Here is a 23,055-nt window from a genome sequence, read left to right on the forward strand (position 1 = left end):
ACTTCACTATTGTGTTTGTGTTTTTTTCTGACATTTTTCTAACACAGGGAAAAGGACTATCCAAGGAAGCACTTAAACAGTGGAGTTCTTTCCCAGCTTCAGCGACAGACGTGAGAATTGAATATATATATGTATATATATAAATAATAATTGGTTTGATCCAAGAGGAGATACCACGGAGCAAAAGAGCTGTTTTTTTTTTTTAAGGTTGCTTCAATGTTTTGTTGAAGATCCAAACTTTTAATGACCTGGACAATGACTTATCCAGAAAACGGAAACCAGGATTCTGTGTTTACATGAACCAAACAAAACCTGGAAACTTAAAATCCCCATTAAAAACCTGTAAACATGTAAACACACTCATAAAAACAAGGCCTTTCATTCAAGAACTAGTTAGTGCAGCTGTTATTGCTGCAATGTGAGAAAATGGGCCTTGAAATTACACTTTCCCATTTGAATCAGTGACTCAATGCAATTTATAAACGCTTTAGACACAATGGAGTTTTTCCAACAGTGTCACTTTTTGCTCCGATAAAAGACATGCACCAACTAAAGTGCAGAGTGACTGATCGCAACGTTCAGGGCAACAAAGACAAGTCTGCAGAACCTGTTCAAATTCTTTCAAGGATAAAAATGGTTTGGGGTAAAGGTATTCTAAAGATATAAAGTTTGTGGACAACTTAACATTGACCTACCTGCTTTTACCGTCTATGTTTTGGTAAAATGGGTCAAAGTTGTTCAGCCCTATAAACCCACAGAAGGTGCTTCACGTCCCCGGAGGAAAGGCTGGTTAGTCCACTACAGGGACTTCCTCTTCCTCAGCTGCAAACACATTCAGGCCTCATGAAGTCGTACCAAATTGAAATCACCAATTCATTACGTCCAAGACACATTTTCATCCCAAATTTCTCCAAGGACATTATCCAATTTCAGAACTATTCAAGAATACAATAAGCCTCCGACACTCGGGACAGTTTTTTAACCAAAAGTGGCGTGGGACGTGGATTTACAAAGGCTCAGCTGCAGCACAGAGGAGCGCCGAGCTAATTGGGCAAAAACAATGCTTCTGAATGAGGATGTAACACACAGCGAGAGGCTAAAGGCTGATCCGAGCGCGGACGTTTAAACCCAAGACCGCGTTCCAGTGGCCTCGCTCAAATTGCCTACGCTACGGGTCATTTCTTACTGTTTGGAGCTTTGTGACAAGCGGCACAAAGGCGGGACGATGCTTTGGCTGCTTTAAAGTGAACATACTGGGGGGTCGTTTAGGTGCGAGCTGAAAAATAACATCTGAATAAATGAAGACTGTTGAAATACAGCATTTTTTGGCAATGCCTCGAGCTACATGTCCCGACATCTAGCTTTACTTTCCTTGTAGAATCACAAAACAGCATGAAAATACCAGGGTCACTTTATGAAACCAGGGAAACTTCTTTAACTACTGCTTTGACGGGATCATACACATTTCGGTTTATCATGCCGGCAGTTATTTTTTTATGTTTTCATTGTAATATTCAGCGTGCCCTTGGTTTGTTGTTACGCAGTTCTATCGGACACACTGAGCTCGTAAAGCCAGCGGAGCAGCGGTCAGATGAGGACAGGCCACACTGAATGGTCACTGGAGGCAAGTAAACGTCCGCAGTTTACCGCAATAACTCCAGATGTTTATTTGTGTGCGATGGACTGCACAATACTAGGAGACAATGTTTGGTGACGCAAAATCTTCATATCAGTATCTTCATTCCAGCGTAAAACAGAAAATATGAGGAATTATAAAATGTGCAAGAGTTCATTTTGAATTTCCATTTTAGCCTTTTGAGTCTTGGAGACGAACTCAATCGTGAAGAGGGACTTAGCACTCTTTGTTTATTTCCTGGCTTGCCCTCATTATTTGATTATTTATTCATGTTATCCCCGTTTATGTTTCATGTCAAACGTATATTCTTTTAAAGACATTTTTGGGCAAACTATAAACATATTTAACACATCGATAAAGTCAAGTCCAAATCTGGTCTTTGTGAATGTTTAGACACAGCGCATTGTCCCCTAGAAATAAAGAAAAACAGCACTAGGAGCTAGCTGTTAGCATGTAGCACGAAGCTAACGTTAGTGTTACCGTTAGCATTCCGCTTTATACAAAAATGGCTGTTGAGCCCAAAAGGAGAAGCGAGCCTAACGTTTGTGAACAGTTAGCAAGTCGGCTAGTCTGTTAGCCCGCTCAATGTATTTTTCCCTTAGCCATTAGCATTAGCCCACAAACATCGCACATTCTGAACAATCCAGCTGTTATCAGCTGTTGTCCACATTTGAGTGAGGTCAAATTCTTGTTAGAAATCATTAATGACTGTACAGACCTTTGGACCTTACACATTAGGATGTTAGTGTCCTCTGAGCTAAATGCTTCCTCAAATTCGGTTAAGTTTCTGCTTTTTGTGGGTCGATACACTAATGGCCACTAAACATCATTTTATAAGATGTTAATGTTAAAGAGACTAGATACAAGTTGGTCATTTTACACTCACTACTGCCACCTCAGGTCTTATGTGTAACTGCAGCTTCTATATTAAGCTTGTGCATGACGGCACTTCGGACCCGAAGTAGCAACTTTCTGAGCGACAGTGCAGGATTTTAGAGGCAGTTGTGGTGAACAGGTCAGAGCTCATTCTACACATTAGGACATGGCTGGAACATTTAGGGGGAGGAAAATACTTAGTTTTAACATTTTTAAACTCCATATAGTTCCTTAAAAGAAATTGCATAGATTATACAAGTGCCATGAAAAGGTCAAAACATACCTCTCTATTTGTTAATGTGGGCGCCGGGCTCCCTATTCATTTGTATGTGGATGGAACGATCAATTTAGAACTGGTCCGGGAGCCGTTGGCTAACAATGTGCATTTGTAGGGAGAGGCTCAGATAGCTCATTTCTGATTTCTGTGTTTGAAATGCTTTGTCTTTCTCTGAGTCTCTGTATCTTTATTTGGTACAAAATCTATCCATTTGTGGAGTAACGGGTGAAGGAGGAGCTATTTCCCTGCTTTGTCCTCCCGCTCATAGTAGCTTGTGAGCGTTCCAAACAATGCTGTCTGCATCTATAGCCAGCTTTAGTGAGAGCTGGAAACGAGTTGGGGTCTCAGAATGCACTCTTCAGGCAAAATCAGGCACTGCAGTTTCTTCCTAGAGAAAATGATTTATAAGACAGCCTTTTCTTTTCAATAGGACCTTGGAAAAATAGGCAGTCGTAAAGTGACAGGATGCACTTGATTTAAACGCTCAGACTTCTGCTTTGCCACTTTCCACACGCCGCATACCTGCCTGTTATTGTTGGCCCTGGCATTTCCTTCCAATTAGACGTGATCAAAGTGAAGTTCTCTCAGCGTTATGAATAGTGGAGTTATGGATATGAGAGGCGAGGGCCACGGTCGTAATCACATAAGCTTCATTAATAACGGCACACAACACGGCGCACAGAGCTATTAGCATGAGCGATGAATATTCACGCGCGCTTTTATCTAAAGACCTTTGTTTTCCTCGCCAAGCACGGCAGAGCGAAGGGAGGCGTCATCAATAAGAGCGGGAGACTTAAAGCCACACTGCGGAACATTCCAGGTCATACGTTGCATCATGTTTTGTGTTGCAGGAAGAGGAACACTGGCTCTTCATTTCAAGGAGTTTGGGTGAGTTGAATCAAGTGCTCAACTGATTTAGGATCCCCATCTGTAAAGTCAACCACGATAAAAACTCCTTTGTACCACACTCCATCAAATGAGAGAAGAAACTGTGACTGCCTTAAGTCGAGCCACTGTGGGTGTTGTTGGTTTATTTCTGTAATATCCTTCTTTTGGAATGTGCTCATTTATGTTCACAACTGACTCTCATCCAAGTCAAAATGCTCCCTCGGGAGACAAAATAATAGATAAATGAATTAATGAATCGATGTGTTGTGTGGCTTTAAAGCTATTTCATTTACCTTTGAAATGTTCAGTTCATCCCAAGGATGCGGGAATTAAGCTTGAAACAAGAAAACGTTGAAATTCTTACTTTAAAAACAAGTCCAGAAATCCTGACCTCTCACAAAATACAGATCAAATGTATTCAGAACGACTCTTTTACTTTGCTTTCCACTCATTGGCCCTAATTTATCATCACTGCGTACAAAAATGGTGTAAACGTCGGTGTATTTGTGAAAACTCTCCGTACGCAAGAGCGTCTGATGGTAAACGCCACAGAGAAATCCTAGAGCGTCATTTGAATGAAACGCCCAAAAATATTCATGTGTGATCAGGCCTCACCCACGGGCTTAACGGCACGCACGAAACACGGCAAAAGAGAACATAAGAGTTGTTTTTAACACAACAAATGTGATATTTGTGCGCGTGAGGAAGAATCTGTCACCAACCAACATTAACCTTATAGCCAATCCAAGATCACATTTACTCAATAAAAAAAGAGGGGGAAAAGTGTTTATTAAAGGGACCATACAGAGTTTTGAGATGTTAAAATTATGTATGTTCCTCCCCCTGCATGTTCCAGCAATGTCCTAATGTGTAGAATGAGCTCAGACCTGTTCACCACAACTGCCTCTAAAATCCTGCACTGTCACTCAAAAAGGTGTTAATTCGGGTCCGAAGTGCCGTCATGCACGAGCTTAATATAGAAGTTGTGAGTATAAAATGACGAGCTTGCATCTAGCCCCTTTAAATAAGCTGTATACCTAAATAGCCTATATATTAGCATCCTGCTGCTGCTTTAGTGAGTCATGGTTCCCTATAATGTTAACTTATAATGAGCAGTGGACAGACTTTTTACTCACGTCTCCACCAGATTATATTTCTAAAGTGAAACCAGTGTATTTTAACACTCATGACTTAAGAACCTCAGCTTCTGTTCTGAGGGAAACTTATGCAGAGAACTGCATTATGGGAGTTGTCAGGTGACCCGCTCCTGCCCACGAGACGTCCTCTCTCCCAGTGCGCAGTACACATGGCGGCCATCAGAGGGCCCCCTACCAACATTCTTGCTACGCCACTGGGTGCTGTTGAAGGATTTGTTTGACGCCCGGGTTACTCGCGTCACAGAATACGGTCCACAGACTCAGCGCTCCAACCAGCCAGACCACGGAGCAGGGCCTCACACAGACCCAGGTGAGTCCCGGTGTCCCGGTACACGGCAGCGGCCACGGGTGTGAGGCGGGGGAAGCCATCCACACAAAGTTTGCGCAGCTTTTGTTAAAATGTCTATGGCCCGCTGCCCAGGCTCTAGAGTCTCTGGTCCGGGCTGAGCCTCTTAAAGTTGAATAGGCAGCTAAAAGTCCCATAACAAGGTAGGGATGGCCTGATAGAAGCAGAGACCAGTATAGACAGTAATACTACCAGTCTGAAATGTTTCATACTATAAAATAAAAGGTAAATAATATTTTCTTGAAAACATGTAAATTCCCTTGTATTACCATGTCATTACAGAGCTGTGAAGTAAAGAGCGGCTTTTACTTCAAAGCGCCCTGGTCCACAGTAGCCAGAAAGCGGTGGAGGTGTTGCGAAGTGCCTATGCGCCGGTCTGTCGGGGGAGTGATTGACTGAATGAGGTCTGTTTGGACTGGCAGCCCCCGAAAAACAGCAGCTTCCTGTAAAAACGCAGCGGAAAAAACTTTTCTGCTTTCTTACCGACTTTCTCAAACACTTTGGTCTTTTGGCTGTCAGTCTGGCGGGTCTTATCCTTCTCTATTCAAGACGGGGGATGAGATGGGGGATTCTCGGGGTGGGTTTTCAGATGACAGCGGGGGGTCTGATGCCGCCGCGTATCAGTGCCTGTGGCTGCTTCGTGCGCCTTCTCCCATGAGCTGTGGCGGTGGCGGGAGACGGGGCAATGGCGGCATCAGAGATCACCTAAAGAAAGAAACAGAAGACACAAAAGGTTAAAGGTAATGCAAAAAAAAAGACACTACAACTACAGCAGAACCTGATCTGGAAAACAAGCGCACGTTTTATCATCCATTGCTAATTTGAAAGCTTAATGACAAGAGGCTGCACTAGAACTGATTGGACTTGTTTGGGGAGAGTCAGAGAGAGACTCTTTGTACCTGGATATTGTAAAAGCGACTTTTGTGCAGTGCATCTAATCATTTTTATTGATCGTGCACTAGTTGTTGACAACATTACTGTGATAGATGTGCTCCCCGAAGGTTGCGAAACATGCTAACATCCCTGTGAAGAATTGAGATGCTAGAAAAGTGTGAAAAGAGTGTGGGACCACAAGAACAAATTCAAATGTGCGGATCAGGGATCACCAACCTTTTTAGAGCCAAGGGTGATTAAAGCGCATTACAGCCGAGGTACCAGTTTTTTTCCTGTTCAAACAATGACATTTTTAGTTTCAGACTCATTTCTCGCTCTCACAATACCTTCTGCATATTCAGATTGTTTAAGCAAATTAATTATGTGAACGTTTCACACCCGCGCACGGCTTTCAGGGATGATAAAGTGAAGCGGAGGGACAACCCCCACAATAAATTGCAATCATTTGCAAATTCTATCTTACAAAAAGTCTGTACAAAAAGTCAGCTAAGCCCAGCATTAAAGAGGCTCGATGCAAGTTGGCCATTTTATACTCACTACTGCCACCTCAGGTCATACGTGTAACTGCAGCTTCTATATTAAGCTCGTGCATTCTACACATTAGGACATGGCTGGAACATGTAGGGGGAGGAAAATACCTAATTTTAACATTTTTAAACTCCGTATACTTAAAAGGACTTTAAGTTGTTCAAGGTCTACCAGTTGAAAATAATATCTTGAAGACTTAAAGCAGTACTAAGTAACTTATTTACCTTAATAAATCCTCCCCGTAGTCCCTGTGGGGGTAATACAAGTGTTTATGGGATGATTGGAGGGTCTTTCATCTCCCCCTGGTGTCTCTGGCCAGAAAACCATGTTTGCAACTTGACTGCCCCCGGTGCGGAGAAAGCAATACACACTAATGTAATCACGAAGAAGAAGCTAACATGCTAACGGGCAAAGCTAACTGCGGGCTAACGTCACTTTAAACAGTATTTACAGCCAAGTTTGAGTGAAAAAAAATATTTCTATTGTATAATTGGATGCACATTAACCCTCTCTCCCTTCGCCTTTCCTGTCTACTCTCCAAGACAATTAATAAATTAAAAAATCGTAACTTGCTACTACACCTGCAGTTGCGCTTATGGCCTTTAGGGGGAAGAGTGACTTAGTACTGCTTTAAAGTGAAACTGTTTAATTAGAGACTATGAAGCGTATAATGAGACAAATTCATGAGTCTCAACAACACAAATAACTGTATCTCTAACATCAAGATGCAAGAAATTGAACCATAATATTTTTTAGAAAAAGTCTCAAGGGCTAATGGAGATTAGCCCCCTGTTTTAAATAAACCCCCTGTGACCCCTGTTTTAAATAAACAAACAAAATAATCAGGCATACAGCCTTTACGCAGGGTTAAGTTATGTCTATTTTACGCATTTTATTAATTAGCTATTGTCGAGTTTTACAGTGAAAGAGTTGCTCCTTACTTTTTTGGTTTGATTAGCCACATTTTTAAAGCTTATCAAATTGCTTTACAGATTAAAATCAATGCCACCCAGCCGATATTTACAAGTAACTTTCTATGTTTCCCATTCTACAGCCTCCCTTCACCTATGATGAATAACGTGATTAAAAGTGCTCATTCAGATATTCCGGGAGATCATGAATATCACATTGGTTCTTAGCCGCTGCGACTTTCCGCGCCACCACTACAGGCCAACCAGACCAGCAGGTTTGGAAGAACAAGACACCAGAGCAACTACAGAGAAAACTCAACCATTCCATGTTCTGCCATTCAGAATCATAGATGCATGGAAAGATCTACTCTCAAACTCCTCGCCCACATATATTTTAAGCCAAAAAGTCGATACAAAATATAATGTAAGCGTTTCTTTAAATGAAAGAAGAGTTATTTTGAATATATTACTTTTTGGTCAACATCGACAGATATCAAAGTGTCTGACCGCTCCTGAGCTCATACTCTTTTACCTGCACAAGATCACGACAACGTCCACGTCTGAACAGGATCTATAAGGGCCAGTCGAGAATAAACACAAACAGCTCAGATCCTACCGCAAAAAAAAGAGATTCAAAGCTGCCATGAAGCTATTTCTAAATCTCTACACAGTATAATCCCTAATCCCTAATTTCTTCTGATGTGACACTGAGATGGTTTTAATATGTGACACATGTGAGATACATAATCCCTACATATTCTATCACCTTGACTTTAGATCTTTCTGAAACTTTCAACTCAGCAATGAAGCAATCCAAACAAAATGGAAGTTAAAGTAAGTTTATTAAATAGATCAGGATTCTGTGGTTATAACCACATTATAATCCAAGCCATCAAAATCCTTTAATCTATGAGGCATGTGAAAACAAGCCGGTGGACTTGCATATCTCCAGACATATTTATGCACAACAATTGGCGGAGATTTGTCAACGTATGGTGGCATGTTGCGGCACGCGTCAAGGGTGCCCCATCTCGCCTCTTGTGTTTGCGCCTGCCTCCGGGCCCCCTGCTCTCCGCTGCACCATCCCAGGCAATTACAGGCCCGTGGTTTTTATGCATGTTCGGCCGCCTCCTGCGTTAGAGCTATAGAGAACTGGGTTACTCTGTTGTTTTTTCCACTCCTCCTCCCTCCTCTTCCTCACTGCGGCTCCATGAAAAATGAATAAGACAGCTCGTTTGATCCGCTCCCATGGTCCGCCGAGCTGGATTTCTGAAGAGGAGGGTGGCGAGAGACCATAAGGCGGATTTAAAAGAAGACACACAGGGCTGGACGATTTTGGGGAGACGTATCAAGTTGTGATTCTTGATAGGAACCAAATTTGCGATCATGGATTAAACAGAAACAAAACATTTACTGCAACTGCCTTATGTTTTTATATATGTTGTTAAATATGTATGCTAATTTGTTTTAATGCATTATGCATTTAATTACTGTGTATTATAATAATCTTTAATCATATGTCACCCAACAATTGTACATGCATGCATAGGCAACCCCCATCTCAAGGGCCATATGTGGCTCTTTGAAGGGACTAGAAGCAAGTTGGTCACTTTACACTCACTACTGCCACCTCAGGTCTTATGCGTAACTGCAGGTTCTATATTAAGCTCGTGCATGACGGCATTTTGGACCTGAAGTAACACCTTTTTGAGTGACAGGGCAGGATTTTAGAGGCAGTTGTGGTGAACAGGTCTGAGCTCATTCTACACATTAGGACATTACTGGAACATGCAGGATTTTTAAACTCCGTATAATCCCTTTAAAGTGGCTTCATGAGGTTGGAATGGGTGAAAAACTATGTAAACTCATAGAGTGTATTCATGTGATGATGAAGAGCCGCTAAAAATAGGCAAGAACACCTAAAATGAACCAGAATAAGGGAGGAGGCCATGATTTATTTAACTTTTCCTTGGGATGGACCTTCCAGGCCCCATTTCCTTCAAATAAATGTCACAGACGTTCTTAGATATTACATTAAGTCATACATTTTATTTAGAAATCACCATAGTGTGAAATATGTATGCTGTTAATACATAAATATACTATTACTCTCTTTAAGACCATTCATTTCTTCTTCTTCTTCAAACGTTGCCCAACCCATGATCTCAAAACTTAATACAATGAACGTTGCCATTGTCGTATTTCTGCCTGCGAGCCTCTGAAAACTCTCCATAGCATGTCCAAATGGTGTTATTGCACTCCAGCCTTGGCTTGGGTTTGCAAACATATGGTGCAAGGTCAAAATGGGCCGTACCGTTCGTCCAATCGCGTCGTAATTGTGTTCAATTAGCCTGATTAACAATCCCACGAGCCAGCGGAACTTTATGTTCGTCTTTTAGCGGTCCTCCGAGGGCATATTCTCCTCATCCGCCGCTATAAAGATTATGGACTTTAGAGCGAGGGATTTGTCCTTTGTGTGAGGCGAGAGGGCCACAAACTAAAAGGGAGGGGGGGAAAAAGTGACTTAGAGTACACACGGGGAGGGGGATTTAGGAGGCAAGTGGATATGTATTGAGCGTTGTGTATATCTGAGTCCCAAATGGCACCCAGAGGAGGGGAATGGAGTGAGCAATAGCGAAAGGGATCACAAAACAAAAGCTGCGGCCCAAAAAAGGGCTTTCAGGGACTAACGCCGACGCCTGATTGATTCGCATCATGCTTTATTAAAGGGCCGGTAATACAGTTTATTCAGGCTTTAATCACTTTTGGACACATTAGCACAGAGGTCAGACTTTATAATATATAACCTGACATGTATTATCTCACATTCTAACATTTCTAAACTGCCTGATTGGGCCCAAAGGTTGCGATGAGGAGGTGTGTTTTCCCTTCGAAGGTGAATGTAGAAGCACTTATCAAATGCACTCTTTTAACTTAAACACCGGAATTATGCAGAGGAAGAGCTTTATTTGCATAGCGCCCATCACAGACATGGTCACAGAGAATTGGAACCACAGAAAAACAGACATCAGGATCCGTTTTGTTGGGCTAATTGCTCCAGTGTGGATGACTCATTTATGTTGTGTATTCTCCCCATTGCTATCCTCTCCCTGCAACAATTCTTCTGCAATTTCTTGTCCTCCATCTGATTGAATTAAACAGCTATGATTCAATCGGCTGGATTAGCCAGGCTAAACACCCCCCATATGTTTGGATAATGCATCCAAGGCTTCGCCATCCTTCTCATCCGCACATGGACAAAAGCCATTTCAGCAGTTTTCAAAAGCGGAGTGGCGTCACTGAAACAGAATTAGGATATGACGACCTCTAAAACTGGTAACATATCAACATATCACACACCATATTTGTGCTGACACCACACACGAGCAGGGGCACCACAGATAGTCAGGTACAAAGTTTCAATTCAAAGCTTCTCTAATACATCCTTGGCTTTAAAGGGACTATACGGAGCTTAAACATGTTAAAATAATGTATTTTCCTCCACCTACATGTTCCAGTAATGTCCTAATGTGTAGAATGAGCTCAGACCTGTTCACCACAACTGCCTCTAAAATCCTGCACTGTCACTCAAATTTCTTCGGGTCTGAAGTGCCGTGATGCACGAGCTTAACATAGAAGGTGCAGTTACATGTATGACCTGAGGTGGCAGTAGTGAGTATAAAATGGCTAACTTGCATCTAGCCCCTTTAAAGAACTGAAAATTGACCAATAATTCCAACAACTTCAAAGGATCTGTAATAGGGTGCTTCTAAAAAATGAAAGTTTCAGGGCAGTGTTCTCCAACCCTGCATTACATGATGCTTGTTATAGAGAAGCTGTAAAAAAAAGTTTTAGCTGAAAATATTGATATTTAGGACTTGCTCAACTCTATTGAAGTTTTTACCTTTTAAGTCACATGGCGCCAATCCAAGATTCAGACATTTATATTACTTTCAATTAAATCAAAACAAGCTCAACTATATATGGTCTAAAAAGACTACAGTTTTGGTGTCAGGTGGTAAAACCGATGTAAATATTGGAAAATATTTCTTTAGTTTAAAAGTCTTCAGTTGTTTTAAAAGAAAATGTTTACCCAAGCTAACTAATGCTAACGCTAATGCAAGAGTCCACATAAAAGCCAATTTAATTTGAAATTAGTTGCTAATGTCAGGTGGTGCAATTGCAAAAAACACCAAATTACCATCTAAAAAATATAGGGATGCACCTATGGGTCATATAAAGATTCAGTAGCCAAAATATTATTTAATTCAAAGAATATTTAGAACTTGCTCAATGCGATTTAATGTTCAAAAATATAAATAATAGAATCGAATGATCCTGGAGCTCTGTTGTCACAGGCTTCGTGCCCCAGTAGGGTCTCCCAGGGCAAACTGGTCCTAGGTGACGGGTCAGACAAAGAGCGGGTCAGAAGCCCCTTATGAGAGACCAACAGGCCCGGTCAGAACCATGAGGCCGTCCTTCTGTGGACCCGCCACCTGCAGGAGGAGCCATAGGGGCTCGTGCAGCTCCAACAGCTGCCCCCACAACCCGGCAACGGAAAAGTGGAAGAAAATGGATGGATTTGTTGTATTAGGGTCTAAAAGCATATTTTCAAAAAGTTTTTTCAAAACTGATGCATGCATATTTTTGAGTCGATAATTTTGTGTTTAAACAAGTTTTGTTTGTTAAATAACATTTAACAAGTATTTAAATGTATTTTGATGTATTTGTAGCTTCTCTGTATAAAAAGTGTCAGGTGGAGTTTTCTCTAAAATTTAAATAGTTTCCAAAAAAATTGTACAAGGGTCAAATCTTTGCCAAGTGTATCTTAGACAGCCTTTCTCCTCTGAACATTTCATCAGTAATTTGTAACTGACTGATGCTGGAATCAGCAATAAAACCAGAGGACCACGGACAGAGTGCTCGGTGTCAGCCCAAAACAGTGATCGGTTCAGTATCGGATGTTTTAAACCAATATCTGATTTTTTTTTCTAGTTTTGACTCTGATAACTTATACCAGTGTTGGATCGGTGCATCCCTATATTTTTCAGATGGTTATTTGCTGTTTTTTGCAGTTGCACCACCTGACATTAGCAACTAATTTCAAATTAAATTGGCTTTTATGTGGACCCTTGCATTAGCGTTAGCATTTGTTAGCATGGGTAAACATTTTCTTTTAAAACAACTGAAGACTTTTAAACTAAAGTAATATTTTCCAATATTTACATCGGTTTTACCACCTGACACCAAAACTGTAGTCTTTTTAGACCGTATATAGTTGAGCTTGTTTTGATTTAATTGAAAGTAATAAAAATGTCTGAATCTTGGATTGGCGCCATGTGACTTAAAAGGTAAAAACTTCAATAGAGTTGAGCAAGTCCTAAATATCAATATTTTCAGCTAAAACTTTTTTTACAGCTTCTCTATAACAAGCATCATGTAATGCAGGGTTGGAGGAAAGCAGATTTAAAACTTTTTTTTTTTACATAGTACGAGGAAGCACCCTAATCTGTAATGTTACATGTTATTTTAGCCATTCCAAAGTAAAGTATAGGCATTCATATGATATATTGTACCTTGACCACTATGGAGTACTATTTTTGTGAAAAATATAAGTATTTTCTGGGGGTATTTTGCAAACCCAGAAGACGTGACGCTTTGATTCAGTTAACTCCGCCCCCTCTCTCTGTGCTAATCTGCCCATGCATTATTAGCAGTAAGAAATATAAATATCACAGCAATAAGTGAAGTTACTTCACAATGCAGTTATAAGCAGCACGCGCTAACACACACGCTAACACATGTTTTTATTGACTCACCACTCTGTCCTGGCCGCTCCATCGTGTTGGTTATAAAAGTTAATCCTCTTTGATTCTGGCGAAGGTTCACCAAACATCCATCAGAGACAGAAAAACACAATTTTGGCTGAAAGTCGCTGAATCCCAGAGTGGCCTCTTCTCCGTGACATTATATTATTAGAAAGAGCTCCTTCTTCACAACTTTCAGCGCAAACATGACATCTGTTCAGACACTCAGGGGGTGTGTTTGTTTTGTCCACGGGGGCAGCGCTTTTTTTTTTGGGCTCTTCCTGTTTGACACTATGACGTAAAAAACGTCAGAGTGTCACAAGTCAGTGGTTTTCCAGCAGAGGGCGGAGCAGCTGCTCAGAGAGCAGGATTCAGGAGGATTGCTGAGAACTGCGTGAGTGAAGCCAAAAGACACTCACACTTAATAGCTTAACAACATGGCTAAAAGCTCCAAAAAGTCGATTTTGCATGATATAGGCCCTTTAAACACTTGTATAACTTTGTCATAGCTTTGGTCATGTTTTATTTATTATGAATCCTTTGCAGTCTTTTGCAACTCAACATCTCATTTGCAAGAGAAAGACCAGTTTCAAACACATCAATTACAAAACAAAAAAAGATCCAACTGAAGAACAGCTTCATGGAACAAGAGTTTGAAAGTAATTCCGTTTCAATATCTCTGCGAATTGACAACCAAATCATCTTTGTAAAACCAAGACCATTTGGTTTGAAATGTTGTCCTTTCCAGTCCAGTCTAGTCCACGTCATCCCCGCCTCTAACTCTTTGTCTGATTACAGTTTTTCTCAGCTGATAGGACACTGTTCTAAATAGACTACGTTCTATTTTCCCAGACGGAGAAAGTGTGAAACATAGATTGACTTTGTTATTGTGGACTCCAAAACTCCAGCACACTTTCGTCCAAAGACTGTGCTCGTCACTGAATGAAGAGCAGTAGTCGGCGGTTGCCAGGTAGAAGGCAGAAAGCTGGCGGTGTCCTCCCCGTCAGCGTGTGGCCTCTGCGCCCAGCGCGCTCCGCCATGCCACGCGAGCACCTGCTACCCCAGCCGCGGCTAACAGCTTTCAGTGTAAATGTGTGTGAGAAGGAGTTGGCAGAGCGGGCTGTTATAGCGGCGGGCCGGGAGCAGTGACAGGCTGTGTGATTCTCCACAATGAGCCGTGCGTTTGATGCTTGCCTTTTTCTTTTTTTTCCTCTTTTTTTTTTTGGAAGCACTCGGCCTGAGAGGCTATGATTCATCCAGACATTTCTCAGAGACGCACACTCGCAGATAGGGCGGAATCTGCTGCTCAAAATTAAATATCAACTTTTTTGGCCTTTAACCATGTTGTAATGTTACTGTAAACTATATCCCACATCATTTTTCCCTTTCGACACAAACTGGATTCTTTTAAAGGAACAGGCCACCATGTTTACATACTGAGATATGTTCTTACCTGAGCTTAGACGAGTTGATGTGTACCTGTCTGGTCTTTGTGCCCGTGGAAGAGCTTGGTCGCTTCTAACTTCACCCCGTTTGGAGCTGTAGGAATACATTGGGAGAGGCCAAATGCTAACAACATCTTTGGTCGTTTTGCGTGACTGAGCGCACGCACAAAGACCAGAGAGGTACGCATCAACTCGTCTAAGCTCAGGTAAGAGCATATCTCAGTATGTAAAAATGGTGGCCTGTCCCTTTAAATGTTCAGGTTATGGGCCAGTTTGGTCTTTAAACACAAACATTTCACTGGGAAACAAAAACAAATCTTCACAATAAAGTTTAATTATTGAACTGATTCAATGTTTCTGCAGAGATTTATACGAGAGATGTGGTGACAACATCTAGATCAGTGGTTTTAAAACCTTGAGGCATTAATTTATACTCGAGGATCGTGCCAACATTTTAACAAACAACTTAACATATTATTCGGTATTTAGGAGAGTGTTATGTTCGAAATGTAGTTTGAAAAACTAATTAGAACTAACTTTTCTTTGAAAGTTATATTGAAATTCTGCTCACTCCAAACACCCCCTGCCAAGTGCTCAAGTACCTGCAGGGGTCGGTATCGTAAACCAAGTATCGTTAAAGGTGGCGTATACCGGTGGCCATACCGCCTTTGCTCTGCCCAATCCTTGGAAGCTAAGCAGGAAGGGCCTGGTCGGTACTTGGATGGGAGACCGTTTGGTAACACCAGGAAGCCTAGAGAATGTAGTGAGTGAGTGAGTGAGTGGTTGGTGATGGTCGGAGGGGTTGCCTCGCTTCCGTCAGATTACCCCAGGGCAGCTGTGGCTACAATAGTAGCTTACCACCACCAAGTATGGAGTGAATGAATAGTGCAATGTAAAGCATCTTTGAGAGTCCAGAAAAGCGCTATATAAAACCGAAGCATTATTATTATTATTAAAATATATGGTTACCCTTTAATTATACAGTATATTTTTGGTGTAGTTTTGGAAATGTGTTGAAACAAGGCATTATTTAAAAATAATCTGATGTTTGTGTGTCGACACATGAGTCTGTTTGCTCCTAAATGGTTTCTGAATGTTTTATTGTATCATGGAAATATATGTATTCATTTCTAAATGCTGTTTTGGAATGACTGCTTATTGCTCTCAGCTAATGGGATCCATATAAATAAGCAAATAAACAGCAACACCAAAACACAATCAAAAATACAATTTAAAAAAAACCTTGCAATACATATTTCCCTCATATTTGTATGTTTGTAATCTAGAAGTCAAAAGTTTCAAGCACATATCTCTAAATGTAAAAACTTTCCTGATTGACCTGCAGTGTCTGGCCTTATTTACAATGCTGGCCTGAACGTGCTTAAAGTGCACTTAAAGGGACGGGGACTGGGATGCAATGATTTTTTGTTGACCCGCTTTGTGAAAAGAAACTACAGGACATCCACAGAGACTTTCCGATCGATGACGGCCAGCGGACCCAGCGGACCCAGCTGACACCCACAGGTGTCACAGTGGGAGCAGCACAATGTCCAACGGAGGCATAGCTCACATAATATGTACTTTTATAACTGTGCAAAGACAGATTTTTAGTAATAGTTTTTTCTTTTAGGATATCAATGACGACCAAAATAATCATGATCATTTTTTTCCCTATAATCGAGCTGCCCTTATTCCAACCATATATTCTTAACACAAGTATTTAGTTACTGCCCAACAACCATCGACAGGGGCGTAGCTTGCCATTACACAAGGAAGGCAACAGCTCGGGGGCCCCCTAATTGTCAAGGGCCAGCTCATTATGCACAGCCTTACAATGAAAACCCCTTTGATAGAGTATTCCTGAGGACGATGGAGCTGCTTTAATGAGTCATGGCTTCTTTAATGGCTTCTTGTTTCCATTGAAAGGATTTCATGTGACTTCTATTCTCACGAGGGGCACTGGTTCCTAGTCTATTATGTATCGAGTGGCCTGAATAGAATTAAATATAAAATAAGGCCACCTGTGAAGTGTTGCTTGGGGCCCGAGGACACCCTTGTGCAGATCTTTGGAGATTTTATAATCTGAATGAAGAGTTAGCGTGTAAAAGTTTATGTCTTCTGATGCTCTTGCTTCCATTCCATCTCACAGTCATTCCTCCTCCTTCCTCCATGCATTTCTTTCCACGGCTGCGATGAGAACATCCCAGCAGCCCTAGGGCTCGTGTTGTTTGCTTAGACAATCAGCGATAATTGAGTGTGCGCAGCTTTATGGAGCCGTCAGTGCTTTTACGCCGACTCTCCAAACACGCGTGTCACATTCCGCCCATTAAAACCCTCCTGATTTATTACGCCATATCTCCGACCTCAGACTAAACCAGCTTACACCGCAGTCTTAGCTCCATTCAGTGTGCAGCAGGTGATCACCATGTGTGGGAGAAGCTGCCAGAGTCAGGCGGCAACAAAGCTCAATCCAGTGTTTTTTCATTTCGTTTTAGGGGAGGAGAGACGTTAGCTCTCATCATGTACAGCGATGAGGACGATGAAGTCAACAGGCTTTTGTCGGCAGGCGCTGAGAAGGTCTGCAGGTGTAAGACCTCAGAAAAATCGATGTGGTCTTCAGGAGACAAGACTGGAGAAGAGAAGAGAGGGCAGGAGGAAACAGAGAGAAAGAGAGAGAAAAACAAAGAGAGAGAGAGAGAAAGGAAGAAGAGAGAAAGAGAGAAAGAAAAACAAAGAGAGAGAGAGAGAAAGAAAAACAAAGAGAGAAAGAGAGAGAAAGAAAGAAGAGAGAAAGAGAAAAACAAAGAGAGAGAGAGAGAGAGAGAAAGGAAGAAGAGAGAAAGAGAGAAAGAAAAACAAAGAGAGAAAGAGAGAGAAAGAAAGAAGAGAGAAAGAGAAAAACAAAGAGAGAGAGAGAGAGAGAAAGAAAGAAGAGAGAAAGAGAAAAAAAGAGAGAAAGAAAAACAAAGAGAGAGAGAGAGAGAGAAAGAAAGAGAGAAAATGAAAGAAGAGAGAAAGAGCAAGAGAAAGGATGACAGAAAGAAAGAAAGATAGAGAGAAGGAAGAGAAGAAAGAGAGAGAAAGAGAAAGAAAGAAAGAGAGAGAAAGAAAGAAAGAGAGAGAGAAAGAAAGAAAGAGAAGAAAGAAAGAAAGAGAGAAAGAAAGAAAGAGAGAAGGAGAAAGAAAGAAAGAGAGAGAGAGAAAGAAAGAGAGAGAGAGAGAAAGAAAGAAAGAGAGAGAAAGAAAGAAAGAGAGAGAGAGAAAGAAAGAAAGAGAAGAAAGAAAGAAAGAAAGAGAGAGAGAAAGAAAGAAAGAGAGAAGGAGAAAGAAAGAAAGAGAGAGAGAGAAAGAAAGAGAGAGAGAGAGAGAGAAAGAAAGAGAGAGAAGAGAGAGAAAGCAAGAGAGGAGAAAGAAAGAAAGAGAGAGAGAGAAAGAAAGAGAAGAAAGAGAGAGAGAGAAAGAAAGAAAGAAAGAAAGAGAGAAAGAAAGAAAGAGAGAGAGAAAGAGACAGAAAGAAAGAAAGAGAGAGAGAGAGAGAGAGGAAGAGAGAAAGAGAGAGAAAGAAAGAAAGAGAGAGAGAGAAAGAAAGAGAGAGAGAGAAAGAAAGAGAAGAAAGAAAGAGAGAGAAAGCAAGAGAGATAGAGAAGAGAGAGAAAGAAAGAAAGCAAGAGAGAAGGAGAAAGAGAGAAAGAAAGAGAGAGAGAGAGAAAGAAAGAGAAGAAAGAAAGAGAGAGAGAGAAAGCAAGAGAGAATGAGAAAGAAAGAGAGATAGAGAAGAAAGAAAGCGAGAGAAAGAGCCTGTGTCCACTTTACTTGTAAGCTTCTGAAAATAGAAGAAATCGAAAACATCCTCAACTCAACCAAACCCTGCCCTGATGACATTTGAGAACCTCTACCTGGATAAACAATGGGCGACCCCTGGATGACTGAGAGCCTCCGCACACATTCAGTGAAAGTCGGTCCTGATGTGAAAACAACTCTGTCACATGGTTGGAGGCTCAAAAGTCACTTTAGTCCTGCGAGTCGACCGAGCACTCAGTCCTATTGTACTGCAGGAGGCGGCCATTCACCGCGGTGGCCTCCAGGCGGCACTTTGAAGCCACTTCAGCAGAACAGTGTTTCTCCAAGAGCAGGTCGTGGCCCAGATGGGTTTTACAAATAACACTGAACTGACCAGGTCCCAAAGTACAGTGACCGCTAGAGACGCACGGCCTGAGCAATGAGATGTATTTCACTGTAGCTCTGTCTGGGACTGTGGACGAGCTGACGTCCGAAAGGCTGAAGAAACAATGAAACTCCCTGGTCTGAGTCAAATCACCCACAGTGAGATGGTGCTGGAGTGACCCATCCTCATGACGGGACAGGGACGGCCAGTTTATGTTCCGTTTGTCCTTAAAGCTCTAATATCATTTGCATTGTAATGATCAGCAATGGTATAATATTATGTCTTTACACATCAAAATGCACTGCCCATATGAAATGACCCGGTGGGCCAAATCCGGCCCGCAAGGTGATTCAATCCGGCCCCTGACTTGTAGAGCACAGATTTCTGAGCATGTCAAAAAACAAAGTAAGTCTCTCGGCCATTCCTGTGCGGAGTTAAGATTTTTTAAATAAATAATCAGAATGCTCACCCCAGCCACTAGGGGGCAGCTTAAATAAAGGAAAGAATTCCACATGTGTCCAGCAGAGGGCACTGACATAATGAGCTCAGGATATAAACGACACATTATAATCATGTGGTAAATGGACAGTCTGCCCCTGGGCGGCTGTGGCTTCAATAGTATTTTCCCAATGAAAACATACTTTGCTGGAGCGTTTGTTTATGGACACTGGCGATACACTTCACATATATTTTGGTCCCCAGCAAAATTGACTTGGAGACCCCGGCACTAGCGGTTCTCAAACTGTGGTACACACACACACATCACCGAAACACTGTTGGCTCTGAGCCTCGTCCTACCAATGTGCACTACAGTTAGCAAACCACTTCCAGGACCTGTTTGAACTCAACCTTCAAATGAATGCAGCCGGTCCTTATGTTAAAGCAGTACTAAGTAACTCTTCCCCCTAGAGGCCATAAGCGGAACTGCAGGTGTAGTAGCAAGTTACGATTTTTTAACTTATTAATTGTCTTGGAGAGTGAATACGACGCTGACAGGAAAGGCGAAAGGAGAGAGGGTTACTGTGCATCCAATTATACAATGGAAATATTTTTTTTCACTCAAACGTGGCTGTAAATACTGTTTAAAGTGACGCTAGCCCGCGGTTAGCTTTGCCCGTTAGCATGTTAGCTTCTTCTTCGTGATTCCATTAGTGTGTATTGCTTTCTCCGGACCGGTGGCAGTCAAGTTGCAAACATGTTTTTCTGTCCAGAGACACCAGGGGGAGATGAAAGACCCTCCAATCCTCCCATAAACACTTGCATTACCCCCACAGGGACTACGGGAAGGATTTATTAAGGTAAACACGTTACTTAGTACTGCTTTAAAGTACGGCACGTCTGCCTCCAAACATTCATGTCTTTGTGCGGTTCCTCCATCATTAACACCTTTATTGGCTGATGAATATGAATGCCACACACAGAGAGCACAAACATAACGGAATGTGAGGCCACTTTTACACACTAAAGTCTGTGAAGGTCTGTAGATTAATTCATGGTTTCTATCGAGGATTTGAATGTCTGAATGTGGAGAAATCGTAATCGTCATAGTGTGCTATGTTTAAGGCTGAATGCTAACTGATCCATTGAACAATCAAAGAAGAACACGTCCCTTTTCCTTTTGATTTCTATGGTTTTGCATGTCTAGTGGTAGTCGGGCTTCTTCTGGTGGTGCTTAGCATCATCTACAACAGGGGTGGGCGAGTTTGCTCGGTGGAGGGCCGGGTTTCTTCATCGTCAAAAGACCAAGGGCCGGACCCTCCAATTGAAGCAACTGAAGTAAAGCATCACTTTCTACATATGCCAGTGTTGTACATCATACACACTGGAAACATTTCCATCTTAAATCAGATCAATTATTAAAATTAGCTTGAATACAGTTTTTTTTTATGTTAAACTTGAGTCTTTTTGAACTAATCTAAGATCAGATAAAAACACCAATGCCAATGGAAAAAATAGAAATCCCCCAAATTTACTTTTACTGTACATTCTTTTAATTTTTCACTGGAAATTATACAAAATAATCTGAATTGAGGAAAAAACTTGTGCTTGTTCCATTGACAAGAATAGGTTATATCTGCTTTAAGGCCAGACCAAATTTACTCAATCTTTAGATTTAATCTCTTAAAGGGACTATACGGAGTTTAAAAACGTTTAAACTATGTATTTTCCTCCCCCCACATGTTCCAGCCATGGAACCAGTCCTAATGTGTAGAATGAGCCCAGACCTGTTCACCACAACTGCCTCTAAAATCCTGCACTGTCACTCAAAAAGGTGTTAAATCGGGTCTGAAGTGCCGTCATGCACGGCTTAATATAGAAGCTGCAGTTACGCATAAGGCCTGAGATGGCAGTAGTGAGTATAAAATCACAAACTTGCGTCTAGCCCCTTTAATTCAAGTAGATTTAAGTCATTTCTTAGTATTCTTTGAGTATTCTTTTAGGATTATGGCCTAAAAGGGTGCCCTGCTAAGACATTTTAAGGAATTGACAGTATTTTTCACATTTCTAGAGTACTTTAACAGGCATTTCATCTCTGATTTGGGTCATAATATTTCTCAAAATCATCTCGAGGGCCAGAGTTTGATGATGGAGGGCGGGTTTTGGCCCCCGGGCCTGACGTTGCCTACCCCTGATCTCCAATGTTAGACTTGGTTCTAAATCCTTTATGCCATAGTAATAATTTAAATGAGGTGCTGGTTTCCACATGGTTTACTCCCCGTTTAGAACACGTTGTCCACTTTAGGTCATTGTCAGATGAGACTTTAGACCTGGCTGAGTCCTGATTTGATCTTGATCTAGGCCTGGTGATACTTTGAATACTTGGTGTGGGAAGCTTGAGAACCTATATTTGAGAATGGAGAATTTATGTGGAAGGAAACATTTTGAAAACATGAGCGGCAACGGTAGCGAGCGGTGAATCCGAACCCCTGTCAAAAAATAGACCAAAAACAAAACAAGGCTTGTTTTTCGAATATATTCCCACTGTATTTTCTTCACAAAATTCACACCACAACGAGGTGCCAAGAATAAAAAACAGAACTTTTCCTGCGTTCTCGTTTGCAGCGCTAACACCTCGCTCCAAACGCCGGCACTTGCCAAAACATGCAGCGCTAATGCGGGCCTGTTCACACTCCGCCCCTGGTGGGCCCGTCCCGCATCTGAGCGAGCGGTCCCTCAAGAGCCGGCGGCATCTGGCACGGACCGCCAGGCATCTGCACGGCTCAGCCCCGATGAGCTGCTGTCGCCCGGGCGTGCATTTGTTTTGTACCAAACAAGGGTCTCAGAAGGCGGAGTTTGGAGATCGGTGGATGGATGTGGGAAAGAGAGACAGGCAGAGGGAAAGGAAATGGTCGAATCGTGAGGGCTGGCGGAGGCAAGTCTGCGGAGATATGCAGGATACAGCGCTAATTTAGGGCTTTGAGCTTCGACAGTATTGGTATTTTTGTGCTTGTGTTTAGAAAATATCCCGAGGTATTCAATGTGTGTAGGCTCTCAGTTGTAAAGGAATTTCCCATTGTAGTGACTAGAGATTTTCAAATATCACAAACTCGGTTGATTAAGTTGAGGAGGTTTCGTTTCTATCCTCAGAAGATCCTTCTATGGGACTGGGCACCGTCAAACGAGACAAGTATGGTGTTGGAAAAAAACTTTTATGTACGGTATCGGGAAAAAATCGGTACCGAAATCTGGTATTTTTCTATAGATCGCACAATTTGAAGCCTGGAAGGTCCAGGAACAGGAGCATATTTTCCAGACTATACATACAGAGGTATCGCGTCATGGAAGGGAAGCACAATTTTTCACTCTTTTTGCCATTTTCTGGCATTAGTGTTAGCACGATGAATAACGGAGTATGCTAACATGAAGCATCATGTTAGCATACTCCGTTATTCATGTATTTATGGGCTGTTGAACCACTTTGCTCCTCTACATGTCTTTGTATCTTTATTTAGTAGAAAACTATATTCATAATTCAGCATTTGTTAAAGTAGTTTTTGTATAACTAGAGAAAACTTAGATTCTTCTCTAAATTGTTCTCCCCCTTAACTGTTTTCAAACATGACCATATATGGGCCATTCCAGAGATGCCGTCTGTATCTATAAGTCACACTTTTTTCATAGTTT

At 41.7% G+C, this 23,055-nt stretch overlaps 2 long non-coding RNA genes across 2 annotated transcripts in view; one reads left to right on the plus strand and one right to left on the minus strand.

The window, feature by feature from the left end:
- LOC306980328 overlaps positions 1-23,055 on the plus strand; it is a 252,639-nt gene that overhangs the window by 156,599 nt on the left and 72,985 nt on the right. The gene's annotated exons all lie outside the window — the stretch shown is intronic.
- LOC306980322 overlaps positions 1-23,055 on the minus strand; it is a 172,641-nt gene that overhangs the window by 25,636 nt on the left and 123,950 nt on the right. The window contains exon 3 of the long non-coding RNA XR_013794004.1: positions 5,664-5,885. This is a non-coding gene — a long non-coding RNA (uncharacterized lncRNA). The remainder of the gene's footprint in view (positions 1-5,663; positions 5,886-23,055) is intronic.

The sequence above is a fragment of the Gobius niger genome, assembly GCF_951799975.1.
Source record: "Gobius niger genome assembly, chromosome: 21".
NCBI lineage: Eukaryota > Metazoa > Chordata > Actinopteri > Gobiiformes > Gobiidae > Gobius > Gobius niger.